This window comes from Mastomys coucha, unplaced genomic scaffold, assembly GCF_008632895.1.
Source record: "Mastomys coucha isolate ucsf_1 unplaced genomic scaffold, UCSF_Mcou_1 pScaffold16, whole genome shotgun sequence".
In the NCBI taxonomy this organism is placed as follows: domain Eukaryota; kingdom Metazoa; phylum Chordata; class Mammalia; order Rodentia; family Muridae; genus Mastomys; species Mastomys coucha.
Genome location: NW_022196898.1, coordinates 66,651,059 through 66,674,954, shown reverse-complemented (window position 1 = coordinate 66,674,954; position 23,896 = coordinate 66,651,059). Strand labels below are relative to the sequence as shown.

General features: G+C 35.2%; 1 protein-coding gene and 1 non-coding gene across 2 annotated transcripts in view; both read right to left on the bottom strand.

The window, feature by feature from the left end:
• The window catches only part of Dpyd (dihydropyrimidine dehydrogenase), an 835,953-nt gene that overhangs the window by 443,271 nt on the left and 368,786 nt on the right, over nucleotides 1–23,896 (bottom strand). The gene's annotated exons all lie outside the window — the stretch shown is intronic.
• On the bottom strand, nucleotides 9,110–9,216 carry LOC116094475. Its single transcript, XR_004120135.1, has one exon. It is a non-coding gene; the product is annotated as a U6 spliceosomal RNA (small nuclear RNA).

Sequence of the window (23,896 nt, the reverse complement as noted above, 5' to 3'; positions counted from 1 at the left end):
TCAAAAGACCACGGTATGAAATGATGAAAGTAAAGTCTTGGTCACAACATAGACTCAAGCATGTTACACATGTCAGGAATTTGGGATGCCCACTGAAGAGAACTTCATTCAGGAAGTAGACCTTGCTCAGGAGAAATGAGCTTCAGTTAATATCACCAGAGGGACAGTGTATTAGAGCCTGTTGGAGTACAGATGATCCATGAAGTCTAAATGACAGGAATGGAACAGCAACATTAGCTGTAACACTATCTACCCTATGGGATTTATCATGATTCAGCAAAATTTTCCTTTCTACTTCACAATTTTCTGTTTTGGAATGAGACTATGTATTCTTTGCTTTAACAATGTATATTGGAAACAGGTGTCTTGTTTAATTATTAGATTTTCTAGGGGCCTGTAATTGAGAGATTACTTTGAATCTTTGACTGTCTTGACACTTTGAACTTGGGTTTTTGGAACAGTTTACAAACTGCTAAGATTTGTGCTCTTACAAGTAAACTCAGTGAACTTTGTATTGTGTTTATTGTGAGACTTGAGGGTGAGGCTATAACTGATTGCTTAACTATGCTTGGGTGTTGAGCTGACAAAGAAGAGACATGCAATTTTAATCTTCATTGTCAACTCACCTGGTTTTGGAATCATGTAGGGACAGCTCTGAGTGTGTCTTTGAAGGCATTCCAGAAGTACTTAAATTGAGAAGACATACCTGCAATGTAGCTCTTTCTATCCCATGGACAAAAAGACCATTAGTTTACTAAAGTGAATGACGGAGGAAAAGAAGGTGAGGCTGTACTGCTACCTTTCTTTATCTTCTGTGGGGATATGAAGAGGCAACCACCCCCATACTTGCACACTATCTTTGCCAAGCTGCTACCTACTGCCATGACATCCCTTCTCAAAATATGAGTCTAAACAATGCCTTCTTTTCCTAAGACACTTCTTGAGGCATTTTCTCCTGGAATAAGGGATGAAGTATAACAAATGGGCTATAGCCTCTCACCCTCACCCTCACTGTGGCTTTAATTTGCCTTTCTCTAATGATCAGTGATATGAAGCATATATATATATATACATATATATATATACATATATATGTGTATGTATATATATATATATGTGTGTGTGTGTATACATACATATATACACATACACACACACACACATATATATATATATATATATATATATATATATATATATATACACACATGCACACACACACATATCTTTTGCTATTCATATATTTTGGGAGAATTATATATTTATGTACTTTATGTATTTTTAAAACCTTTTGTTTGTTTTCTCAATATTATGTCATTTGATTTGTTCTCCTAATATTTTAACCACTAATTCTTTATTGGATGTATAGCATCCTGGAGTTTCCTATTCATACTGTCAATTGATTCCTTCTGTGTATAGAAAATTGATTGGTTTGTCTAATCACATTTGTCTGCACAATTGGAGTCAAGTCCAAAAAATGATTAATAAAGCCAGTGTTGTATAATTACTCCCTCTGTTGTCTTCTAGTAATTGGGAAGTTTCTGGTCCTTTATTTAATCTTTTAAAGATTTGTTTGGTTTATTTTACATGTATGGGCATCTTGCTTGCATGCATGTCTGTGCACCTGGTCTGTGTGCCTGGTGTCTGAAGAATTGAAAGAAGGGTTAAATCCCCTGGATGTAGAGTTCTGGATGGTTCTGAACCGCCAGTTAGTTCGAGGAAAGAGACCCAGGTCTTCTGCAAGAATGTTCGAGTCAACTCTACAATCCTAATTCTTTAGTTCACTATTCTGCATGTGATTATAGAGTTTCCTAACTTAGTTATTTAAGCAAGCGTCTTTTTCTTATTACATATTCTTTTGAAAATTTGTTGTATTACATTGAATGGGTTCATTTCTGAGTTCCTTATGCTCTCTGATTTGTTAATATGCTAAATAATTAGTTAATCTTCGACATCATACTTAAAACAATCTTTGAAAAGAAACAATAATGGCCTGAAAGTCATCCAGTGAAGGTCAAGTTAGATAGCCTGCTGGCTACACTTGAGCACACATTGTTCTGATTCAGGAGTTCAGTGGGGTTAGCTCTGAAAATTAACAAGCTGCAGAACCAGGATGATCACAGAGATACTTGACTTCAAAACTTTTATTTTACAGAGAATACCTATAGACAAATGAATTATATGATATGTCTATAGGATCTTTAGCTGCATATGCACAAAACATGCATGAATTTAGTTCTGTATAGTTAGTTAATATAGAGAACACATATGTCAGAAATAAAGGATTTTAATCAATTATTCATTCTCAACTTTGTTGCTTGTTCAACACACACAACAGGAAAAATTAAAATAAAGGAAAACAAAAAAACAAAGTCATACAGGACTCGTGTGAGGAGAGTAAAAATGGAGACTAGGGGAAGGTACCAAGCCCAGAACCTGCAGTATAGACAGAAGGGTAAACATGGCTCTTTCAAAAGCCCTTGCTCGACATTTGAGACGCTGAAACTTAGAGGGATGCCCAAGTTTTTAAACTTTATTTTCCCTGAGAACATATTTTGAGAAACTAAGGATTTTAGTCAAATAAAGTACAACTTCCAAAGCTTGACTTGAAAACAGAGATTAGAAGAGGCCCTAAATTTATGTAGCTTCTAACTCTAATTTCTCATTTTATTTCCATCTACAAAATTTGGTAGGTTCTGTCACTACCCATAGGACTCTTGAGTGCTACATATCCTAATATCAAGATGAATCCTTCACCCCCACTGTTTCTCAACAATGTTCTTTTGCTTCAAGAGATAGAACCCTTCGCTGTGTTGCAAGGAAAACATCATTTATGGATCTATCTGTAATATTTTCTCAGAGTCATTTAGTGGGGAGTGATATGTTATTTTTTTGGCCAGCTGGAGTGCTTTGAAATTTGACAGAGTTTTGCAAAAGAAAGTACAAGAACCATCCCCTAGATTACGTGCCTCAACAAAGCATAGTTATTTCCTCATCAATTTTGTATGTACCTGCTCATGTACCTGTGCTTCCTGCTTTAATTTAGGCACCTAGCACTAGAAGGACTGGCTTCACAACAAGGTGTTCAAAAATGTATTCATGTGTTCAATGCATTGAACTTGGATGCACATCTTTTTCTTTGCATTAGTTTTCAGTAGTGTGATAAGTTTACATAAAATAGTGACTTGCCCTATGTTCATTAACCATTTTGCATGAGGCGTATTTTTATTTTTCATTGTTCTAAATGAAATATGTTAAAATAGTTATATTCCATGTGTGTATGCCCTCCCTGAAGCTTAACAGAAAAAATGTTTACCTTATGTTTAACATGATGAGATTTATGTTCTTTTATTTGGCACTTGATTGAGAGGTTCCCAAGCTTGGACATTGTAGACAAAGCTTTCTGTTCTAATGGTAAAGTGTTGGTTGGCCCTGCCTGTTTGCAAAGCCTCTCCAAAGAGCCCTCTAGTGGCTGCAAGTAATACAGTAGGGTATTAAGTTTGACTATGTAAATACATGCATCTTATAATTCAGTCACATGGAGTGACAAAGGTTTATCTACTTCACATTTGATAAAAATAGTGTTTTATAGTCTGGACATTTAAAAGTTTTACACACATATACATATATGTAAATATATGTGTATTAATACATAAAACCTACTATAAACATATTATATACATATATAGTATATGAGTGTTTTGCCTGTGTGTGGATATCTCTGTCATGTGCATGTAGGGCTGATGGAGGACAGAAGAGGGCATTAGTTCCCCTGGAAGTAGAATTACATATAGTTGCCCACAGCTTGATGTGCTTTCTGGGACCAAAACCATTTCCCAAAAGTACCAGGTGCTCTGAAACCCTGAGCCATCTCTCCAGCTCCACTCCTTCACTTTGACCCATGGCTTGAAATGTTCTCTTTCAATGCCAAGTCACTATGAAGGTGCAGAGTCATAGTAGACTAATGAAGCTGTGAAGCAGGTGGGCAAACCTAGAAACTCCCAAGTAAACCGCAAAGATGCATCCTTCCCTCATCTTCATACATTTCCTTCATTCTGTCTTATCAGATGGCTTCTATTTTTTCCAACAGTTGATATTTTCTTTGTGTAGCCCATTTATTTCCTGCTCTTAAAATTATAAACATACAAAGAGTTTCAAAGCTCCTGTTGATCACACCAATTGTCCTTCACAATTATTGCATGATAATTGTTTGGAGTTGGGCTCAGACAATTGGGCTTCTTAAATTCTTAGGTCAGAGAGATGACAAGGCTCATATGAGTTTGATACCCAGGACTCACAAAGTGGAAGGAGAGAACCAAGTTCTTCTGACTTCTATATGAATGCTGTGGCAGTCATATGTCCTCCCCTCATTGAATAAATACATGTGATAATAAGATAAAAATTTATGTCATCTTGAGGGATTTACATGTGAATCCAAGGCTAATATCTACATGGACACTCTTTGCAACTCTGTGTTTAAGTGGAAATGCAGGTTTGGCCAGGGTTGTATTAGATATCTATGTTTCTATACTTTCTATAAGTAACCTACTCAATGGGACAAAGATTGTATCAGCTTGTCAGGATATGGAAAAAGTCCTATCAAGGTCCACAGCTGCTATAAAGTCTCTTCAACCAAACACAAACATACTGACAAAGTATTCCATAAAAGCGGGAGTCAATTTATCCTGAAAATAGAAAAGTCAGTTGCTCAAATTCAAACAATGCTCATGCCAGACCCAGCAGTGAATACTTCATGTTTATGCTTTAAATCACTCTTCAAAACAGAAAGCATTCCCCCTCTGCAAATGAGCAAGATTAGGGTCATGGAAGGTAAGTGATCTTTGCTCATGTTGCAGATAAACTGTAGGTAAGTGTGGCAGCAAGATCTGACTCCAGAGGGATCCAAGCTTAATTAAGGCAAGCTTCCTGCATTTTGCACACACATTATGTACCTAAAATATGAATGTTCTACAAATCAGAAGGTAATATTTCAAGCCATGGGTTAAGTGATGGCTTGGTTTAATGCACACATAGAACATATATGTGTATGCTCCTGTGTGTACATACATACACACACACACACCTTTTCAATTTGAGTTTGATGATGCACATTTATAATCCAGCACTTGGAAAGTAGGACAGGAGAATTAGGAGTTCAAGGCCAGCTGCAACTCACATAGATAATTCAGTCTCCTTGTGCCTCATGAGACCCTGTCTAAAACCCTCAAATCCCAGAAAGAAAAGATTTATCAGAAAATTTAAAATCCACAGTATTTATTTGAGAATAGAAGTCACATAGCATCTTGAAGCCATCATGAGGACTTATATTAGCATGACATCCTCATCTACTATTTACCAATGTATTTTCTATTATATTTGGATAGTATATGGAACTTTAATGGAAATATATGAACATGTAATGGTTATGGTGATGGGAAAAGTGACTTGTATTATAATTGTGCATTCCAGGTGCATTTCTCCCTGCATTTGCCTTAAAATAATTATTTAAAAACACAAGAATAACAAAGTTAAGTGCTGCTGAAAGCAAATTGTTTATAGTTTTCTAGATTATTAAGGGGGAAAATCACCACCGCAATGTTGTGATCCTTTAAAAGTATCAAGCAGCTTCTACTTATTCATTTTATTTAAATATCAGTTACATGTAACAACCAATGCCTCTGCCTTGGCTATACCTGCTCTAGATGCATTTTATAATTACTTTAAAACAAAGAATAAATAGTATTTAGTAGCTATGAATAGCTTGTTTATTTCACAAACTAGGCTAATGCATTGATTCCTGCTCAAGTACATTGCCTTTAGAAGAACTAGTCATCAGGAGGAAAAACTTTACAAAGTAGAAATTAATTTAGAATAGCTGCTTCATGGCACACAGGCCAAGGGCTAGCAATAACAATTTTAAAATAGGATCACATTTCATTTTTCCATTTTGAGAAGATATAATTTGTAATGAGAATTTTAGGAAAGATAGGAGACTATAGATATTTTTCTATAAAGCAATGACCATATTGTGTTGATTTCTTGAAAGACCTCTATTCACATAACTTTTGAAAAATGTAAATTTGGGGCAAATATGTAGATTTGTGTTCATGTGGTTTCCTTAACAAGTGGAAGAGGGGCTGTCTTGGTATCTTTTCCTTGCCATTGGATCCTCTTACCCTAACTGGACTGCCTGGTTGAGCCTCAGTGGGAGAGGGTGTGCCTAGACCTGCTGGGACTAAATCGCCCAGGGTGGGGTGGTACTCAAGGGGGCTCACTTTCTCTGAGCAGAAGAGGGGAAATGGGGGAGGGGTGGGCCTTGGAAGAGAGGAGGTAGGGGGCTATGATCGAGATGTAAGCGAATAAAAAATAAAAATAAAATACAAATTAAAAACAATGCTTTTTACTTGAGCATAGAATAAGGCTAGGAAATAAAATATTCAAACCCATGTGTATTTCTCTCACCACCAACAATCAAGCTATATTTAGCCAAATTTGGCAGTATTGACAGAAAGGGTCCTTCTTCTAAAACAACAAAATAATTATATTTTCCTAGAATTCTTCACTTAGCTGAATTTTAATCAAACCTATACATTAATGTTGGCATCACTTAGCATCTATGTTCATGTATCGTTTCTCTGACATGCCACCATTCTGTGTCACTCAGACTATCTCTGGCTGTTTACCACATTTCCCCTGCCCCTTACTTGAATCCAGTGAGTTTGATTCATCATGATTCTGTGAAAACATTTCATAAGTTTCTCATTGACTTTATTACTAATTTCTTTTAAATATAGAGTCTCAATATGTAGCTCTTGATGTCCTAGAGCTCACTATGTAGACAAAAATTGCCTGTACTCACCAAGATTTCGCCACCCCTGCTTCTCAAATGCCTTCCTTCCCTAGTAACCTCCGTTCACTTTCTTCTTATAGTTTTGACCACTTTATGTCTCCCAACACACATGAGAAGAGCTACGCTCTGTGAATCCCACTGTGGTTGATTGGTGGCATTTAGCAGCATGGCTTACAAATGACAGCATTTATTTATTTTTTTTCAATTTCTGAATAGTATTCCATTTTAGCATAACACACAGACTTTCCTTTTCCCTTCACCCGTGCCATTCAGGTTGCCTTTGAATGATAATAACAACTCTGTGCTGAACACATTGTGTTTATTTCTCTTTTTTTTGTTAATTTACTCATTATTTTTTATTGGCTATACACTTCATTTACATTTCACATGCTATCCCTTTTCCTGGTCCTCACCCTGGAAACCCTCTAGCCCATCCTCACAACCCCTTGCTTCTATGAGGGTGTAAGACTGTAGATATTAATTGTTCATTAAATATTTCTACATTCACCCTGAATCAAATTGGTTCTGGGTATTCTTTTGGGGGTTGGTTTCTGATGACTGATTTAAACTTATTTGTTACTGGTCCATTATGGCTTTATTTTTGTTGGTTTAAGTAAGCTTCAGGATTTTCTAGAAGTTATATAATTATGTGAATGTTGGTGAAATGGTAGGCAAATAATTATTTATAATAGCCTTTTTATATGGCATCAATTATAAGACCTTAAAGGAATTTTATTTTAAATCTGCTATCATTTTTTTTCTTAGTCTAAGATTTATTGATTCTGTTTATCTTTGCAGAAAAATTTCCAATGTTTTCTGGTGTTTTAATCATATTTATTTTATATATTTCTATTCCAATCATTATTTTATTCTATGTTTTAAGTTGTTTACTAAATATCTTTCTTTTTGTTAAAAAAATAGTCCTTTAATCTTACAAATATTCTTGTTATTACTATTTTTGGATAAGTCCTGTTATACTTTGCTTTCTCCTAATTCTATGATATGGTGATGTCTATTTCTGTTATTTTCTTTGATCAGTAGCTTATACTAAAATATCCATGCATATGTAACAGTCCCAAATTATCTATAATTATTGATTTCTAGTTATATTCTTTATAGATGATTTAATTTTTATTAAATTCATTAAAACTTGTTTTGTGTCATAGCACACAATTATGACTATAGCAGGTTCTCCCTGCACAAAAAAGCAATGTATAATCTGAAAAAGTTTGGCGGGGTGTTTGTGTGTATAGGGCAGGTCCACTTGGTGCAGTTTACTTCTGTTGAGATGTAGCAATCCTATGCATACATATTACCCTCCTGACAGTAGTGAGAGCCTATTATCACATCTTCTGTTTCCTTATTTTTATCATCCAGATGACCAAGCAGTTTGTAAAGGTTAGTATAGATGTACCCAAACAATTATTATAGTTAATCTATAATAATTATATATCACATCAGATTGATTGGCACTTACTGTATATTTTGTGCTCTGATGTTGAATCTCTAATGTTGGTAGGTATCTATCTATTCATTACATTTTCTGATATTTGCAAATTTTTATAGAATAAGCCTTTTTTCTTTTAAGTTGTTTTACTTACTAAATGTGCATTTTGTTTAAAATGAACACAAATAATTTCTTTTAGTCATTTTTTGTACACACACACAAACAATACTGTTCTATCCCTGTGAATCAGTTGTGTGTTTCCTTTGGTTTGAATTTTTGAGATAGGTTATTATATACCAGGCTGCCCTCAAAAGCATAGTCCTTCCTGTCTCACTCTCAGAAATTCTGCCATTACTAAATGTATGTGTCACATACTCAGAACTCATCTCAATTATACATCTTTAATTCAAAGGTGAGTTTCTTTCTTTTTTCCTGTTTAGTCTTTCAAATTGGATTTTATTTTATTTTTTAATTTATCTTTTTATTAGATATTTTCTTTATTTACATTTCAAATGATAATCCCTTTCCCGCTTTCCCCTCTGGGGGAAAGGCCTGTCCCTCCCCCTCCTCCTGCTCACCAACCCACCTTTTCCTGGCTTCCTGGCCTGGGCATTCTGCTACACTGGGGCATAGAACCTTCACAGGACCAAGGACCTCTCCTCCCATTGATGACCAACTAGGCCATCTTCTGTTACATATGCAGCTGGGGCCATGAGTCCCACCATGTATATTCTTTGGTTGGTGGTTTAGTCCCTGGGAGCTCTGAGGGTACTAGTTAGTTCATATTGTTGTTTGTACTAAGGGTCTGCAAAAAAAATATGCAACACTTCACAAATTTGCATGTCATCCTTGTGCAGGGGCCATGCTAATCTTCTCTGTATCATTCCAGTTTTAGTGTATGTGCTGCCAAAGTGAGCATCAAAGGTGAGTTTCTTGTAAGCAGTATGTAGTTGAGTCCTTTTAAAATTCAGCTACTCTATGTAATTTGACTGATAACATCAATCTGTTTTTATTTAAAGTAAATATTGACTTTAAAGTAATAAGGGAGAAGCTGTGATCATCATTTTACTAATTGTTTTCTGGGATGTTATGATCACTTACTTTAATTTCTTTGTTTTTGCAGCGATAATTTTTAACTCCTTTTCATTTTCACTTTAATATCTACCATACTTTTTATATTATTTTCATTCTTTTGTTATAAGGCTTTCATTAAAACAGTATGTTTGGAACAGATAAAAAATTATGATTAATGGTATACAAAAGGTCTACATATTCATTTTATTGTTATTCACACTTTTATACTTCTTATATTATGTAACCATTAACAGGTTACAGAATATAACTACACTTATTACTTTGGTCTTGTACCACTTGAGCTTTAAGTAAAATATATTGGATAGCATCAATATAGTATTATACAATTCTGTTTTGTATATATTTATCTTCACCAGTGATGTTTATATTTTCATATAGCTTTTTTTATATCCAAGAACTTTGTACCGCTTATTAATAAGTATAATAGTGACAATCTCTCTCAATTTTTGTATGTCTTGGAAAATGTTAATTTCTTTCATTTTTGGAAGGCAATTTTTCCAGGTACAAAATTCTTTATTGACAGTTTTATTTCAGCACTGTGATGATTCCATTCTACTCTCTCCTGACTTACAAAATTTCTGTTGATGACCATACTGACTGTCTTATGAGAATGAAGTCATATGACAAGTCAATATCTTCTTTTCTTGTGAAAATTATCTCATAGTCTGAGTTTAATTCATTTAATTATAATTGGTCATTGCATTATTGTATTAGCTGAGTATTACATTTATTATTATTACTATCATTATTGTGTTTGTATATGTGAATATGTGTATGTTTGTATATGTGAATATGTGTATGTTTGTGCGTGCATATAGTATACACACAACCATTCATACAGGTACACATGAATGTCACGAAACATATATAGAGGTCAGGAAAATTTCTTTTTTTTCCTCTATGTGGATTCTAGGGATCAAGCTTGGATCTTCAGTCTTGGTAGCAAATGCCTTCACCTACTGAGACATCTTGCAAACCTCATTGCTTATTAGTGATATTTTGCTGCTGTCTCTCTCTCTTTTATACAATACTTATAAGAATAGTTATTTGAATTGCTGGAAGTACATAACTCTTGGAGAACTTTTTCATCCTCATTCCTTACATGTTTTCTAGTTAGAATAGATAATACTTAACAACTGTCTCTGGAACTATTAATTCTTCTGCTTGATTGACCATAGTCTTGAAGCTTTATATTATATTTTTCAGGGCAGTCATGATATTTTTCATTTCTAGGTTAAATTGCTGTCTGGAACGTTGCTTTTTTGTTCATGTGTTGTTCTCCCTGGTATAATATGTCTGTGCCAATCAGTAGTAGATTACCTTTCTTTTAAAATACTATTTTGAAATTTTTGCCCATATTTCAGATATATGTTTGGGGTTAGTTACAGGAAATCCAATGTTTTTATTTTCTAACACTGTTTTTTTTTTTTCTGATTCTTCACCATCCCAGCATTCTGATATGCACATCTGAAACAGTGGCAACTTATTTTGGCATTTATATAAGTTGATTTTCTGATGAAAAGGTTTCACCAGTCATTCGGAATCAAATTATATTTAGACTCCGCAGAGTTTACATGTGGGGTAGTTGCTAAGCTCATTAGGCAGTTTGATCTCAATGTTGGTTCTTGAGGTTGGTAGAGCTTCATGGGGGTGGGGGGTGAAGGGTACATTCATATATTTAGATAGAGCTTCTGGAGAGACAGTTCAGTTTGGTAAGTCTGGTTCATTGATTGTAGAGAAGAAGGAAGCCTCTTACTGGGATACACTGGTAGTGTGGTTGGCTGTTGTTTGGTTCTTCCATGGCTGCTTTAATAGGATGAGGCCACTGAGTTAGGTTGTATAAACTGCTGAGTTTTATACTGTAATTACTGATATGTCTTATGCTCGCTCCTTGCTGATCTTAAGGGTTTACTTTTACCTATTTGCTTATTAGGTGATGGGAAGGCAAGCTGCTTTTTCCTCACTGTGGTGACTGTGGCTTGAATTTATCACGTAGGCTGTCTTAGAGAGGAAACTGCATGGAAAATTAATGTTTTCATTCTTTATTTTTTTTTAACCTGGCTTTTCTCAAGTTTTGTGCTCTACTGACTTTCAAATTTCAGTGCTTTTCACAAAGGAATTTGTAACTGTGATAATGAAAAATCCTCATTTTTGGAAGTAGACTAATATTTGGATTTCCTTCTCCATTATTCCCACCTTGCTGAAGCCATTCAATACATCTTCTTGGTGTCTTGCCCTAATATGCTCCAGTTTTCTTTGTCTATTTTTTTTATTCACTTATTTTTGGACAGGGTTTTGTTAATGGTATATGATAGTTTCCCACTTCCTATGCTGCCAAGATTGACCTTGAACTTGTAATTCCTCTGATTACATCACAATATGATACTGAGGGATGGGAAGAGACTCAGAGGGAAGACTAGGAGTATGAGTAAATGTGAGTTTCTTGTTAAATTCTACTTAAGTGGCTTATCATAAAATGAAGAGAATACAGAATATGTTGATTAGGACAGAAGTAGGTTTCTGCTTTAGGGAATTACAAAATGCCTCATCAATAAACAAACAACTAAGCCAGTACCAGAAGTTCACGAACATAGTGATAACAATTATAACCTTTGTAGCATACTCTTTTTGCAATTCAAGTAAATGACTTGTTGTTTAAAATATTAACTGAGTTACAACCATAACATTGGCTGCTTGCTCCTTCCCAGTAACTATGACACAATGTTAAAATAATAGCCTGCAAACGGTTCCACATAACGTGTATTGCATTTAAGCCAGAAGACCTGTTCAAAGACTGTAACGCAGAATTAACCGTAAGAGAGAGCTTTGGGTTTGAGATCTCCAAATAATGAAAACATGTTGACAGTTTTTCAAAAATGTCAATCAAGAAGGTAACAATTGCCATATTCAGAGGCCGAGGGGCAAAGTAGGTGACACTGCTGACAAGATGTCAATGACTGGAGTCAGAAAAACCTGGGGACCGTCCTAGGGTGGCACCTGACAGCAAATCCATGTCACACAAAGGAGTCGGTGTGATCAAGGAAGAGTGATGAAGGAAAATAAAAGAAGCTGACATTTAAGAAAGGCGACGACGGCAGTAATGTTAAATATTGAGACTTGAAATAAAACAGCTCCGAACTCTAAGTCAACAACACAAGCGCTGATACTTGTCTTTGGGGGTAAAACTATTAACCCTTGCATCTCTGGACATGATTTCTGAAAGAGGCAAAGAAGAACAGGTAGCAAGGGAAATCTAGTCCATCATGAAGAGGCCTTCCTTAGAGCAGGGATGGAGACGCACATAGAGAGGATAAATGAGAAGAAAATTGAAAAGATTAGCATGTTTGTTTCTTCTCATATCAATGTACCATACCATCCAGGACCAGCTTTGGCAGCACTCCTGAGTGGCACTCATCACTCTAGGGTTAGTATAACATGCACAGCAAGATATTGCTTTGTCACCACAATCTAAAAGACTGGCAAACACATCAAATTTTCAACCATATTTTTCTATGAGGATATTTATGACAAGCCTTATACTAACAAACAAACCACCAAATCCAACTTAGCTACTGTACAGAACAATGGACAGAAATGTGATATGAATTATATGGTGCTGGGATACTCCCCCGGACACAGTGCCTACAGCATATGGGAAGTGAACTCTGCTCTACTGGGTTATTACTGAGCACCTAGAGACTGGAGTGTTTTTGGAAGTAAGCGAAACACCTCAGCTATGGTGCCTAGTCTACATTAATTCATTACAGCCCCAAGTGGGTGTTTCTCAGTATATTCTGACTATAGTATATAGAAGTGAAGTGCCCACTATGGAAATGGTGTATTGGATGTGGTACATGCAATGTGATCTAGAATGACATAGAATACAATGAAATAGAACATCTTAGAACTGGTTTAATGAGTTACAAAACACAAAACTAAACTACACTAAACTAAACAATACTTAAATATGGAAAAGAATTCTCTGCAGAGACTGTCTCCCAGGTCCTCTACTTGCTCAGATAGAGCTCAGTAAGAAAAGAAAAAAGCTTAGTAAGTGTTATTAAGATTAGCATTACGACTAAGTACTGAATAGATTGGGGTTAGCCACAGTCTCCTCATCACGTAGTTTTATTTTATTTTATTTTATTTTTCTTTTTTTCTTTTTTTTCTTTCTTGCACCAGCAAGTGCAAGACCTGTTAGGCGCTCTACCTGTTTGCATCATGTCCTCTGTGTATACATACGGCCTTCAGTTTAGATGGGACTCCTGAGTATGGGAATGAGGGTGTCTCTGATTTTTTTGTGCCTTCTCTTGGGTTCGTTTCCTTTTGTTGGTTTGCCTTGTCCAACTTCGATGTGATTAGTTTTGTTGTGTCTCACTATACTTGTACTGACTCCACAATTTGTGCCTCATATTTCTAATAAATATCAGTTTTGAAATATTAAATTTTTATTAATTCTTCTAGAATTATATACAACACATTTTGATCAAATTGGCCCCATCTTCTTCCTAACTCCATGTAGACAAACCTTTGCCTGCTTCCCAACGTCTTGTCTTTGTTTCTTCTTGTTTTCATAATCGAATGAATACAGTTAGTGTTACCCATCTAGGTATAGGTGCAGGCCTGTCCAATACACATCATACTCAATAATTTTCATGGCCTATTTTGCTTTGAACAAGTTCAGAAGTATTTTTTTTTAATTTCTAAAATGTGATTCCTGATTAGAAAGATGTTTAAATATAATACGAATGCTATATCAGTAAAATAATAGAACTCTGATGAGCATTCACTAACTCACACTGCTCAATTGTAATGTATCCCATTCAGGTTTCAGACCCACATGAAGTTTTACATTCTCTAGATGAATTATGAAGGCTTGAGGTAACACATCAGTGATTTAAAAAGTAAGGTGAGCCAACAATTCCATCTCAGTCTCATAGCTATAAATGAAAACAAATAAACAAAAACAAATTGATATAGCATTTCTTCCATAGGTCCCAAGATTGAAACAGTGAGCATGTAAGTCAGGAATTAAAGTAGGTCTTATGACCTCCAGGCTTCTGTCCTGCCATCCATTTTTTTTAACCTGTTCTTTCCAACTTCAGACTAAATTTTACTAGGTTGCAGAACACAGGTAATTAGATACAGCTTTGTTTCAAATTCCCAGTTTAGCTTCTTTAGCATTGAAATTTTCACAGCAATCTAATAAGCTCTTCTACTCAGCTTCATTGTGTTTGTCTAATCCCATACAGCCCAGGGGAACAGATATTGTACATTTGGGATCAGTACCATTTATGGCCCACGAAGACCCAGTGGCTCTGCATTGCCTAAGTTTCTACCTTTCCAAGACGCACTGAGGCTAGCTAGGGTCTTACATGGCAAGGATCAGAGTTTTCAGATCTATTTTTTTCTACCCATTCTAATTTTGAGTTATCTCTGTCTGAAGTAGCAATCTATTCCTATATTGGTAAGGAAATAGTCCGTTTTTATAGAGACAATTTCATTTTAAATTACTTTTCAGGTCAAACGCTGCCATTTAATAAAAGTTTGGAGCCCTACACAAAACCAATAAAAAGCATTAAAATTGCTTATTAGTCATGGTACTTTCTTCCTCTGTCACCAACCAGATAGCTCTGTCTTGATAGCTCCATTAAATTCAGGCCCATTCCTCATTTCCCCTATGCTTTCTTTTTACAACACCTAGATATTATTTTTAAAACTCTTCTCTTTGCATATAAAATCATATAATATTATAAGGAAAAATAATCAACAGAGAGAGTATATGTCAAGTCATGGATGTAAAAAGTTATTTTAAAATATTAGCTAGGAACATACTACAGATCAGACCAAACAGACCAACAAAGAGGTTAATTAAATACCCAGAACTGTGGAGTTCATTACGTATTTAGTTGCAAGCAGCTGAAATAAACTGTTTCTCAATAACAATGAGCACTTTTGACTTTACCAGTTATTGCTAAAAGACAGGAAGGAAGAAAGAGAGAAAGAAAGAAGGAAAGAAAGAAGAAAAGAAAGAAAAATCCTCATTCATTTATAAAACTAAGTATAAAAATAAATCACAATTTCTCATGACAATGGGCTGAAATCATCTCAACAGCCCTATACCAATGATGTTGAGAAGCATAGTATGGGAAACAACATTTATCCATGACTGACTTCAATCTTCTCTCTCTCTCCCTCCCTCTCCCAATTTCTGTCTCTCCTTCCTAATACTATCTCTAACAAAGTCCATTATGATATAAAACTGTCTTTTTTATTGATATTCATTGTTTTCCCACCTGACAGTGTCCAATGATCTCTATCAATCTTCTCTTAACATGAGAATTAAAGTGTATACACTGCGTCTTACATGGAAGGGCACTTTTTCAATATCTGAAGATCTTTTACACAGCTATCCTGTGAACAGCCTTACCTCCTCAGTTGGGCAGGGTTTGTGGGGGAAGGCAGCTTGGTTGGTGATGCTGCTTTCATCTGCAGCAGTAGAGGGTTCAGGAATTAGTGCGGCATATTGATAATGCCTTTGTTTATGGCATTCTTATTCTTTAAGTATGGAAGAACTGCAGCCAGCCATCAATCAGTACATGATAAGATAACGTCCTTGTTCTGGCTAGGAGATTTGCGACTGGGCTAGTGCTAGTAAACTAACCACCAAATTATAGCCTTTTTTTTCCTCCCTCACCCAGATTTCACAGGGGTTGCACACCCAAATAAATGCCTCTTGGCTACCCATTCATCTAACAGCTGGAAAGATGACACTTGACATTTGGAAACTTTCCTGTGAAGATTGCTGCAAGGCTTTCCCATTAGCTTCCTGGTGAGACTGTAAGGTCGGATAAGCTGCCTCCAAACCTGCAAAGGGTAACGGAAATACTCTAATAGTGAGCTCGCGCAATTTAAATTTCTAATTCTCAAATCATAGTTCTTCAGATATTATAGGAACCACTGGCGTAAGTCAGGGCAGAAGAATGTCTTTGAAGGTGTGGATTTAAAGTTATATTTTAAGCCTAGATAATGATAAGAAAGTCCATTTTATTTAAAGTTAGGAGAGAAGTCTGTTACAGCATGTGGAAGAACATCAATATATAGGTATGTTCTTTTGAAGCTGATTTAAAATCCATAACTATTATGTTTTTGGTGCCTGTTCATCCTCATCCAGACTATTAAAACAAGGCCCAGTTAATACTATTCTTTTATAACCATTGTCATAGTTTTAAATTCATACAATTCAGCACTATAGTATGCATTTTGAAACACAGTGAGTTTGACATAGACCTAAAATCATTATTTTAAGTGCTACCATCCTCTTAATATTGCAAGCATATGTATATAATTTCTATAATAGATACACGAATCAGAAGGGTTGAATAATGTGACTGCTAAAGGTGTTAAAAAGAGGAGGGGAAGCTTTGTAGAATATTTAATATTAAAAATGAAGAAAATGAGAAGATTTCTCATTACTATGATTGCAACTAATCCAATCAGGTGGCTCTGTTGACGAATGTTGTTTGCTCTACTCTCTTTTGAATTTTCTACCTTCAAACTATCTTTATACTTGCCTATTCTTATTTGTTAATTATTTCTCAATGGACTATTGAAGAAATTGAACAGGCTTCCCTAAATGCTCAGTCATTAGCACACAGGTCAGTGAAATTAATAAATGATTTGAGGGCACTGAAGAGGCAGGAGATATGAAGGACATAAATTTCAATTTTAAATGAACTTTCATCTGAGAATGAATGGAGTAAGTTTTTAAAACATCAATTTAATACTGTTGGATTTTACCACATTAGCAACAGTGATGGATAAAGACTCAGATTGATGTGACAACTCACACCAATTCACAAACCAACATGAACTGAGGCTCAGGTCAGAGAGAGAGAAGATAAGATACTTTGAAATGACCAGGCATGTTTTTTTTTTAAAACTAAAACCCTGGTCACAATTATATCCTGAGTCTATAGAGGGGTTAGCACCTTGATTTCTCTGCCCAAATCACATATTCTTTTCACACAGCGTATTGAACTACCCTCAATTGGTAATGCCTTTCTGTCACTCTTGACCTGGGGCAGATTTGAACTAGTGACCAAGAGGTTAAAGGCTCCGTGTCTCATTACCAATCTCCTGGGATGCCTTGTTCTCTCAACAGTTAGTGATTGTTTTGTGCCTGGGTCAAGTCAGAAGAAAATACACACACACACGCACACACACACACACACACAACACACACAAATACACACACACTTCAAACAGTAGAAAGGAAGGTAAAAAATAAACAGAATTTAATATACACATGGAGAACTTTAGCGATATATTTAAAATATACCACATATTGCATAAAATCAAACATAATGGTGACAACAATTACAGAATATCTTTAGCCTTCATTGACATAGCATATAACCTTCACTATTAGGTTAAAAATAATAATAAAATAGACAGTTAAAGACAACAATAGTTAGGACAGTTAAAGACAACAATAGTTAGTAAGCAAGCATGATTAACAAAAATGTACCATGACAGATTTACATATGTACATATAATATATGCATATGATTTAAAATATGTTGCAGGAGTGTGGAAAATAAATGGAAGGAATAACAGAAGCTCATAAATAAAATAACCAAAATGCTATTGTACACCTTAACTTGGATAGTTATCATAGAATTAAAGCAGATTGCTATAACAGATCAGGTTTGCAGGAGAAAAAATGAATATCATTTATGAACATGCATCCTGCCAGACTCCTGTGTATCATGGAGTCATTGAACAATGAGAAATAATGGTTGTTGCTCAGTGAAAATGCCAAACACTGGTTGCCAATGAACAGCATCCTGTACCCTTTCAACATAAGAATTTGCTATTGAACAACATCCTCTACCCTGCCAGCAGAAAGATCCTAAAATCACTTATAGACTATAATAATAAATCAAGCATAAATATATGATATACATATCATATTATAATATATATATGTATATCAGTGTCTGAGAGATCTCAGGGAACCAGGTTAGTTGAGACTGTTGGTCTTTCTATGGGGCCACCCTCCTCCTCAGTTTCTTCCAGCCTTTCCCTAATCCATTATCTCATGCATTCTCTGTGCTTGATTTCAGGGAATGAATTTTCCCTGTGATGGGCAGCGCAGCCGCAGTTTTTCTGGAAGGAAATGGTTCATTTACTCACTTTTTCATCCCCATTTTTTAAAAAAACACATGCTATATAATTTCTCTTTATTATTTGTATTTCCATGCCTACTTATTTGGTTCCTTACTTATCTTTCTATAATAACTCTTGTGTATTTTCTTAGATATTTATATTCTGTCTTTATAGTTTATATCTGATCTGTATATTAGCAACACTTAACTCCACTCACTTGTTTTAAATGCTAGTAATGAATATTGTGTTTGTTTTCAACATTCCAAGTGAAAGACAGTATATTTGAAATTGAACAATCCCCTGGATAAGGGTTTATATTATATTTTTACTATGTATCCATTGATAACTTTACACATGGATTTAGATTAGCTTCCCTCCCTCCAATTCCCCTTTTTGAAGCCTCAACCCTTGCCTTTAGAGCACATTTTTTTTAAAAGAACACCTTGACTCACATCATTGTACTATTCAGTCAATAGAAGTAAAGCAGGGTTGGAATCCTATAGCTCATTTGGATGACATCTACAACAGAAACAGTCCGTGCTTATAAGGGCTCTTTTCACAATTAGCATGACTCCATCAGAGCAAGAAGCCTTTTATCCAAGTGAAGAATGTAGAAGTTAGTTTGCAAGTTACTCCAAGTTTGCTTCTCTGTAGGATACAACATGATGACTTTGCCTACATTTTTTTATCCTGCTCTCTCTTTTTGTGTTTTTTTGTTTTTGTTTTTTGGTTTTTTTTTTTGTTTTTTGTTTTTTGTTTTGGTAAATAAAACCTTTTGTATGTTAAAAGAACAACAAAGAAATGCTTCTGGATTATGTCTGTGTATTAGTCACATTAAGATTAAATCTTGTCTTTGCTGCTTCTGGGATGAAGGATCTGAGATACCCTAGAGATTCTTAACCAACTTGGTTGAAGCTAAGAGACTAAATTCATCAATAGTTTCTCTACTTTTCTCCCTGGGACACAACAAGGATGCCCACAGGGAGCTGAATATTACTACCCAGTAGGAACTCTCTCTGGGCATAGAAACATTCTTCTTGTATCAGTGAGCTGTTTATTTCATCTCTCACTTACCTCTCCCTTATCCTATGTTAGTAAATGTGACCTAACTTATAAGTTGCATTAATTTGAAAGGGAGAGATTTTTTTTTAAATTCATGAAAGCTAAGTTGAATTTGGTTCAAAAATTTAAAAAGTTGATTACAAAAATTTCATAATATATTCTTCAGTTGGTAGTTGCTTGAACAAATAAAATGGCTGCAGGATAACTATGTAAAAATACCAAATTCCTTTGACGGATTTTGAAGATGTTGTTCCATTTTTCATATCAGAAAACACAAATTGTAGATAATAGATCATGAGTAATTTTATACAAGAATCATACTAGAACTGGAACTGTAAATTTGTTACAAATTACTGGCCCTAAATTAAAGAAAAAAAAACCAATTTATAAAACCGAGAGAGAGAGAAAGAGAAAGAGAGAGAGAGAGAGAGAGAGAGAGAGAGAGAGAGAGAGAGAGAGATTTTGGATGGAGGGATGGTATTGTAGTTAAGCGCACTGGATATTGGGAAGTTCTTTTATAGGACTTACATTAGATTCCCAGCACCCACATCAAGATATACAACCTTCAGTAACTCCAATCCCAGGGACTCTGATGTCCTCTTCTGGTTCCCAAGTGTACCAGGTATTTATGTGGTGCACAGATACACATTGCACAGATATACATGCAAAATGTCCATACATATCAAATAAATATTATTGTCAATTAAAATGAAACTTTTCTGTATCTTAGTATTTGTTAAAGAAAAGAATTCCATAGAGACTTGAAATGCCAGGGTGGTGCAGGGTATCCCCAACACGCTCAGAGGAGAAGGGGAGGAGGGGATGGGGGAAAGATTGTGGAAGGGTGTGACCAGGAGGGGGAGCAGTGAGTGAGTTGTAAAGTGAATAAGAAAAAAACAAAATTTAATTAAAGAAAATCCGCTGAACGTATTCAACTTATATTATTAGTGAACTGTAAATTAAGTGCCCTTTTTCATTAATTAATAAATGGATTTAGGTCTTTAATACATAAGTACTTTTTGTATTATCTTTACTTTGTCTGGAATTTGGGAGGCATGGCCTGCTCATAGTTATAGAATACCTTTTCTCAGTCATTTTATTTAAAGTATGACCTCTAAATATATTATTTATTTAGCGGTCTCATTTTCCCCAAGGACCAAAGGGCAAATTCTAATACATTCCTACATTTTAAAGTTTTAGTAAATGATGTTGTAGGCAGAGATACTAAGAATTAGTGGTAAAGAAATAAAACTGGGGTAAAAAGATCAGTCAGGTCATCAATATTAGACATCCATGGGCTCAACCATTGCTTCTTTACTGATAACATGTTGGCCTTGAGCAGTTTAAAACATTTCTGCCCTTATTTTTTAAAATCTGTGAAATAAAAGTTGAGATAGTCGGTGTCCTGTGAAGTCATCACAGGAAAAAGAAATGAAGAAATGGTAGATGATTAACAAGTTATAGCTAGTATCACAATGATTGACCAGGGAATATTCAAGTCTATGTTTCAAGAGTATAAAGAACAAGGACCACATCTTTCCTTACTCCTCTAGAATAATTCTAATAAACCTTGATCTCGGCTCAGCTGTTTTAAAGAATGTATTAGTTATAATAAAACTGTATCTTATCATATACTTCTCTTAACTTATATCAGAAGGTTAAGACTTGAATTTAAGCACTATTATAAGTTCACTAAGACACAAAAAAGATGGATTGTGATGGACTGAATGTTAATTGTGGTTAAATTGTTCCCTAATAAGGAAGTACTTTCACACACACAAACACACAAACACCACACTCACACATGTATACTCTAGTTAAATCAATCATTTGATTGAACATGAAAATAAAGCATAAAAATGAAATTCAAGCTTTAAAAATTATTCAATTTTTATTTTTTGTACTTTGTCTTTGGATACTCTTATCATTATCCAGAATATTCAGAAATTCTTATTCAACTGCCTGAAAGAAGCTCAAGTCGATCTGAGCTTCACAGATATCAACCCATTAGAAACAATTAAGATGGCATTTTGTTGGACCACTTAGTACAGCAATTAATGAAGAGTCAGTACACTTGCTTTTAATAAAATATTGCATTATCTTAGAATATTTCAGTGCCCGCAAAGACAAAGAATCCTTGCAATGTGAATTCAACAGACTGAAGCACATGGTAGATTTTCTTTAGTACATTTTCAAAGGAAGAACAAATTTCATATTATAAAATAATGGCTTATAAGGGAGGGAAATGCTGAAAAGTTACCACATTTCCCCCACATTTACACCAGACCTGACACATCACTTGTATACGTGAACAATTTCTACCATACTGTATGCCTCAGATGAAAATGTATGAGCTGGGTGTTTTCATTTACTGTAGAACTGGTGTAGTTGCAGAACTTTCCCTGTTCTTTCCCCATATAGTTTATGTGTTCAAAACCTGCATTAGTCCCTGCATTATGTTTTGATGAAATCAGAAAATGCTGATAAGTGCAGGGCTCACAGGGCAAGCAGATAACACTTGGACAGCCCAAGGTTAGTTCCCACACCTGTTGTGCACTGTTCTGCATCCCAGATAACTGGTCCCCTCATTTGGGGTTTATTTAGACAGGGAGCAACATGTAAAACCTTATCCAGTCACTTTTTTTTCTTCTTCTTTTTAAAGTTACATCAGTTCTAAAGTCTGAAATTCTTTTACTCTTTAGTTCTCTCTCTCTTTCCACACCCCCTCTCTGTGTGTGTGTGTGTATGAGTGTATGTGCCACCGTCTTTCTGAATTCTTTGCAGCTTCCACAGCTTGACCTTCATGAGCACTTTCCCATGCTATCTAGCCCTTACCATTACATGTTTAATGATTGCACTTTAGTAGACTTTGAGTTTAACAACTGATCTCTTTACTACGCTTCAATAATCTTCGAAGAGATTTATTTACGTTAATTTCTATGTTTATCCATATGTTTATCATCACACCTGTGTACATTTTTGGAGATCAGATCCCCTGGAGCTCCAAGCAGTAGTTTGAGACCTGAACTCAGGTTCTCTGAAAGAGCAGCAAGCACTCTTAGCCACTGAACCATCTCTCTACCCTTGACTTTCATATCTTAATGGGAAGTTTTATATTTTACTTTAGATATATGAACCTACTGATTAGGACTATCTATAAGTGGTAACATGTTAGAATACATGATTTAAACAATTAATGAATGAATGATACATAAACAGATGATGCTCATGGACAAACAAATAAATAGCTAAATAAAATGCTTGTATAATTATTTTTAATACTCTATTTCAATCTTCAGACACTAATGTCTTAACTTAATTTAGGTTTCTATTTTAGAATTTTAAAAACATATCTCCTATTGTATAATTTTATCATATCATTTTAAAGATAAAGATACAATTTTATCTAATAACCTATAACAATAATATGAACAACAAAGATGCAGAGCAGGCTCAGCAGTAAGAGGCTTTCAGAAGCTCTTTCAGCTAATCTTTTACATATTCCAAAGCACAGCAAGAAAGCTAATTTTATCACTCTCTGTGTGTCTCTGTCTCTCTCTCTCGCTCACTCTGTCTATCTCTGTCTCTCTCTCTCTTGCTCACTCTCTCTGTCTCTGTCTCTGTCTCTGTCTCCCTCTCTCTCTCTCCCTTTCTCTCTCTCCCTTTCTCTCTCCTCTCTCTCCCTTTCTCTCTCTCTCTCTCTCTCTCTCTCTCTCTCTCTCTCTCTCTAATTGGTGTATCCCTGAGATGATCATGTATTTTTTTGGGGGGACAGCATAACTTGCTAATGATTGGTTTCTCAATATTAGAAATAGCTTTAAAATTTTCTCTTTCAATTCAGATTCCAAATGTATAAACCAGTGTGGTGTACCTCCCCTCCTTTACTGATTTTGGTGCCATCCCAGTGTCAAGCGTTGGCCCCACAGCTGGCTCTCAATAAATGGTAATTGAGGAAATTAACTAATGAAACTTAAGTGAAGCTGTCTTTGGAAAATTATGAGAATAATTGAAATCCCAACAAGGATGTCTTTTAATAACTGCATTTATCTAAAAATATATGTCAAAGAAATTATATATGCACAACTGCAGTGACAGTATGCATTCATTCATTAGGTAATGCATGTATGAAATCATTAAAAAATATATTATTCAGTGTGACAGTTTTCTAAAAGATAAATTGAAACAAAGGCAAGTAAGGTTTTAAAGATTAATTTGTGTGTGTGTGTGTGTGTGTGTGTGTGTGTGTGTGTGTGTGTATGAGAGAGAGGGGG